Source organism: Phaethon lepturus, unplaced genomic scaffold (assembly GCF_000687285.1).
Source record: "Phaethon lepturus isolate BGI_N335 unplaced genomic scaffold, ASM68728v1 scaffold10383, whole genome shotgun sequence".
Taxonomy (NCBI): Eukaryota; Metazoa; Chordata; class Aves; order Phaethontiformes; family Phaethontidae; genus Phaethon; species Phaethon lepturus.
Window position 1 is genome coordinate 1 of NW_010526994.1, and position 6,076 is coordinate 6,076.

Genomic DNA, 6,076 nt, shown 5'->3' on the forward strand with positions numbered 1-6,076 from the left:
TAAGTACCTCAGCCTTGTCCTGGTCCTTGGAATGCAACGGGCTTAAGCTTTTTGGTACTGCCCTGCGTTCCCCCGAGGACAATGGCTGTGCACTGATGTGGGCACCTGCCTCCTGCCACCAGCCAGGTGCCATTAGGCAGATGCCTATTTATTTACAGCCCGCGGCAGGCAGAAGACATGCAGCTGAACGGGGCACCGCTGGGTTAACGAGAAAGCCGTTTGCTGTGTGGTACAACAGTTCTACTCGGTCCCTCGCTAATCCTGGGCTGGGGAGCCCTTTAGAAGAGGGGAGGCTGAGGCTGTGACTACTGGCAGCTAGGGAGCATCCCCGGCTGCAAAAAAGGCTGCCGGCTGACCCACCGGGGTGAAGATGTCCCTCCCTTGGGAAGGGGGGGACACCGTGACTCTGGAAGGACCAAGGAAGCTTCTATGATGGCAGGTTTCTGAGGTAAAGGAGTTCTGGCATTTCTAAGCAAAATATAAAAAAAGAAAAAAATAGAAACATAAAGAAGAATACAGAAAAGAAATATAAACCTCAGCTGTAGGGGTCCCTGCAGGCAGTGGAAATGCTCCAGCATGGCAGGAGGAGACACACATATATAGCTATATGTACATGCACATATGGTCAAAGTTGTGAAGTGTTGCTCCACACACCCTGCACCCTGACCCAGGGGTCAATACCTGGTTTAGGCTGGCCTCTAACTACAGGGGGGTGCAAGGAAACCTCACGCTCCCCCCACAGCTGCCAGAGAAGCCACCTCTGGGACTGGATGTGGGGGAGGGATGGATTTTGCTGTCCCAATGCGGGGACACAGCAGCTGTTGGCAGGATCAGGCCCTGCTGGGGCACTGGGCTCTCTCTATCCTGTGTGCAGGCAGAAACTGCTCTGCCCTTGCCCATAACAGTTCACTACTCAAAAAAATGAAGTCTGGAAATGCCTGATGCTCAGCAGCTCCTTTTCTGCAGGCAGGAGCAGTAATCAGAAGAAAGCTGCTGATCCCGATGGCCCCAGCGTGTGCAGCATCCTTTCTGCTAACGCAGGCAGCCGAGAAAGCAGGAGGAGCAGCCTCCTTGGCAGGGAGTAAGAGGACTTCAAAACCCCAGTGGGCCTGATGATCTGCTGTGCTGGAATGAGTCACTGAATGAATCTAGCGGGCACCAGCATCCCTGCTGTTCATGTGATTATAGCTCATTTGAGAGCATCATGCCCTCTCCCTGCAAGGAATTTGTCATTTCTGAAGCCACCACATGGCAACCGCCATCTCTTCTCCCGAACGGACCTCGGCGCAGGGAAGCAGCAGGCAGACACGCTCCTCCCGCAGAAGCAGCTCACCGGGGAGACAAGGGGCAGTGCGGCCAGCGGCCCGAAAAGCCGCTCTTTAATAGCGCCGGAGCCAGCCCAGGAGCCCCACAGCGAAACCAGCCACGCCGGCAGAAGCTGTGGGTCTCTGCTCACACACACCCGTGCCCCAGCTCAGCGACGGTGCTGCTTTGAGGCACCTCGTGTCGCTGCTCGGTGCGGCACAGACCACCCGGCATCTTCTCCCAGGGGCACGTGCACACACCTACACATGGAAACCCGGGGAGGTTTCACAGCAGGAAAGGAGACAGCATTCCCCTTTGCCATTTCCCAAGCAGGGTGCATTTGTCTCCTCACCAGGGAGGAGAGTGTCGCTGCCTGCTCCTCATCTTTCCACCATCAGAGCCCTGCTCAGCCCCAGTCCAGCAGGAAAACAAAGACATTACAACCACTGCTGAAGGGAGGCTTTATAAATGGGTAAAAAAAGGGGCACCAAGGCCTCCCTGGGGGGAAAATTCCTCCCAATTAAACGGCAGGAGCAGAAAGGGCACGTTTGTAGAGCTGGTTAGAAGCAGTCCAGCAGGGGAGCGTGAAATACTGGTGTCTTATTTGAAACCGCAGGAACAGGGTGACTGCCCCAAAGCTGGACCCTTGCAGAAACTATTTACTGCTGCCTCTGTTTTGCCTTTTATTCCTGAGCAAATTGTACTGACCACCCAGACACCCCAAGAGAGCACACCACTGGCTAAGCTAATTTCTATGAAGAGCAATTATCACAGCCCAAATCTCCAGGTCTGGAGGGGGAGAAATCCACACTCCCGGATTGGGAGAGGCAGCAGCACCCTGAGACCTGAGGCTGCATGGCCCATGGGGATGCTGTAGGATGATAATTGCACCCTGATCACAGACACTGCAGAAGAAGCAAATTCAAACAAGAAGAGAAATTGCTTTTAAGCAATCGCTTCATGCCAAAAAGCACTGTGCTACAGACCTGTCACAGATGCCACCCCATGACAGTCTTGCAGAAGGGAGGCTAGTTTCCCTTTAGGGTGGGAAAGGGCGACTGGAGCCATACTGCACCCCTAATGACATGGGAGGGGAACAGGACAAGGCACGAGGAGGGGAGTCACAGGCATTTCTCTTTCTGTGGTGGTAGAACAGCCGAGGAGGCCTGGTGGCTGTTTGGGACACACTGTTAACACAGAGCCATCTATGCCACCTCTGTGCCCCCCTTCTTTGTATGTGCTCCACCTTCAACTCACCTCTCCTGAAAACGGGCAGCTGGAGTTCCACATGCAGGCCATAGAGTCATAGAATCATTAAGGCTGAAAAAGACCTTTAAGATCATCAAGTCCAACCATCAATGCAACACCACCATGCCCACTAAACCACCCAAAGTGCCATGTCTACATGTTTTTTGAATGCCTCCAGGGATGGCGACTCCACCACTTCCCTGGGCAGCCTAGGTCTTGGGACAAGGTCTCATAAACAAGTATGACCACATCCCCGTCTTACCCAAGGGGATCTTACCCAAGGCATCTCAAGAACACATCTGCCTTCTACACAGTGGCACCGTAGCAGTGGCGCTGGCTCATCTCGCCACTGCTGAGCCACCCAGGTCTGTCCTCTCGGCATATGCAAACACATTTGTGGGTTTTTTTAGCGGATGTCCCTGCGCTGAGCACGCCAGGCCAAGCCCCCAGCCTCAGTCTTGCATGGCCGGTGCCTCGTTGCAGCATGAAAATCACGCATGTTTACCGGGGCTGGAAGGAGCAATCTTCCCTTCCAGGCGAGAGAAAAACAGCGTGACCTGTACTGCGATTCCCTGGGGCTTGGTGACACCATGGCCCTCCTGCCCACAGAGCCAAGCAGCTTGAATTAGACTCACTTGAATTACAGGAGCCGAATTCACAGCACACTGTGCTGAGCCCTGAGAGCTGCTGAATGGCCATGCCCATTAGCTGCAGGCAGGCATTTCCATCTGGCCAGATACAGGCTTATTTCAGACTTGTTACGAGTAATTTTCAACACTGAATCCCAAAGGGTAATAAAAAAAGAGCACACATCTGCTTCCTCTTTTTGACAGGTCCATGATGCAGGGTGGCTACAAGCTACTCCACAGCACGTAGAGCAAACACTTGTCACACACTGGGACATGGCACCCAGACACTCCCCGTTATCCACAGTGGTAGGAAGAGGCTGCAGCACCGCTGCAGTAGCTCACCTATGTCCTTATAGTCAAGATGGACAGATTTCTACTACCTTTAGGGTAAGTGGAAGCAGGGTGTAGGAGGGCACAGCAGAGCCCTGGGCCAATTTTTACCCTCAACTGGTCTTCTTAAAGAAGACCTGACTCATAATCACAGGCAGCAACTAGGCCAGCAAGGTGAATGCAAGTTACTTGATGGCAAAGGCCCTGTTCTGTCTGCCTCGGTGCTCTGCACCTGATGAGAAAGTGTAGCCTGCGTGACAAGAGACCAAGCACCCCAGCGAGCGCAGTTAGGTGTACCACAGCCCCCGGAGCAGTGCTGGCTGCGCACGCCTCCGTGCACAGACCGCGGCTGATGTGCAATACCTGGTGTCCTGAGGTCCTGCGACTTCAGCTCTCAGGGTGCCACACAGAGGAGCAGTCTGCAGCACCCCGCGGCAAGAGATCACGACCAGGCTGGCAGGATCAGTGATGTGAAGCAGATTCTTTCCCAGCTTCTTTCTCAGCCTGGCCCCACAGGCCAGCTGCTTCTGCTGTTGAGGAGCCAGTTCCTCAAGGATCAGAGGGATCCATATAACCCATCTGGCCCACGGTACCCCTTCAGTTTTGCTACACAGAATAAGTACAGAATCTTAAGCTTTATTTTTCTATTGGCCAGCAACTTAAACTGGGTTAAAAAAAAAAAAAAAAAGCAATGAATATTATTACACAGAGAAAAAGTATAAAACAACTCAATGGACACAAGCCAACTTACTGTTCATATCTCATTCTTCCTGGCCTCTCCCAACCCTGTACAATGTATTTGAAGGGAATGGAGGTGAAGGCAGCTATGAAGATATGCTTAAGAAACTAGAAATATTGCTTCAAGCAACATGCTCAATATTTTCCTCTTAGTTAGTCAATACTTGTCAGGAACTTGATTATAAAACAAGAAATAATTTAGAGATTTCTCCTTTAGATCATTACACAATAATTTAGATTTCTTTCCCTCTTTCCTACTGCTGTGGAACCAAGGATACACCTCAGTTCCTCCACCTCTCTTTCTGCATTAGTTAAGGATTATTTCACAGGGCTGATGTTTATGGGGGAGTTTCAGATTGACCTGCTCTGAAATTTTAACTTGTCACACTTTGGACTGGTGCTAAGGTCCAAGATTTCTGCTTGGTGAACTAAAAACCCCATGATGCTGCAAGACCGTTTAGGGGTCTTGGTGATTTTGCTCATGTTAACTGTCTGCTGCCAAGGGACAGGGCTCAGCCAGCACAACTAAAAGGCCAGGAGAGGGAAGAAATTTGTTATAAAAGGGCCTGTCTTCACTGCTTAGAAACACCAAAACCCCACAGCCCTTTCTGCTTCGTGGGTGTAACAGGCATTATCAGGAAAGTGAGAATAAGACAAGAGGCAACACAAGATCCTATGAATTCAGGCTAAGACCCTGTTGGCATCATGATGGCACCAAGTCCACGGCAGTGGCTGTCTATGTCCTGTATCTATCCAGGAACCCAATGCAGAGAGAATATTTAATTAAACCTATTCCTCTGCAGCAAACAGACAGTTAACCAATTTACCACCAGCACTACCGATCTACCAAGCACACTGGGGCAACTCATTGAAGTTGACTGTCTCGACCTACTCGGCAGTAACTAGTGAAGTGGGCTTCCAGAAATCATTAAAGCCAGAAAACCCTCTGGAGGCTGATAAAACATTTGTATATATTCACTTCCTGCCCCAGAGAGACAAGCCTGGAGGTTTTAATTAGAAAAACCAAGCTGAGGGCATCTCTGAACACATAAGAGATGTGGGAAGGTATTTCCACTAACCAAACGGACCAAAAAGCAGCAAGATATGCCAGCTCCAAAACCAGACCTATTATTCACCAAACCTCAGCAGGGGATAGGCAGGAGGAAACAAAGTTTTCTCACTCACACTGGAAGCCACACTTAATAAAACAGACTAGACCCAAAAGAATTAGAAAGTAGTCCATCATCTTTGCTCCAGAATCCCTAGGAGGCAAAAGGCCTCTTGTGGCTTCTAATGGCACTGTATTGGGGAAGCTTCAAGGAAGAGGAGGAAGGATTGCAGAGAAATCCTAAGGCACCCACATCTTGGCAACATCCAAGAGTCATGACAAGATTTCAGTTGCACCAAGTTGTGCTCCGGATCAGCAGGGAGAGTAGCTCCTGCCCCAAGCAACCAGGCAGGCATCCTCTCAGGCAGAGGACAGCTGTGTTAGGACATCGGTGCACACTCGGGACGAGGGAGAGAAATCTCCCATATATGAGACTCAGCTCTGGCTCCAGCTCAGCACAGAAACATCATCTGTCCTCACAGTCAATGCCTGATGCTGCTGAGCCACTTCTCAGGGAGCAAACTGTGGTTCTTGTATAGCATCCTCATACCTTCATGTTGGCTCAGGAAAAGCCTCAAGAGAAATGGCCCTGGATAAATCTTGCTTTGTAGTTATATCAAGGGACTGTTTCGCTAAAGCTTCTAGCAGAAGATCCACAGCTCTTTTGTTTCTTGACAATGAGGAGGACCTGCTGCACTCCTCGCTCCCTCGTGCGCAA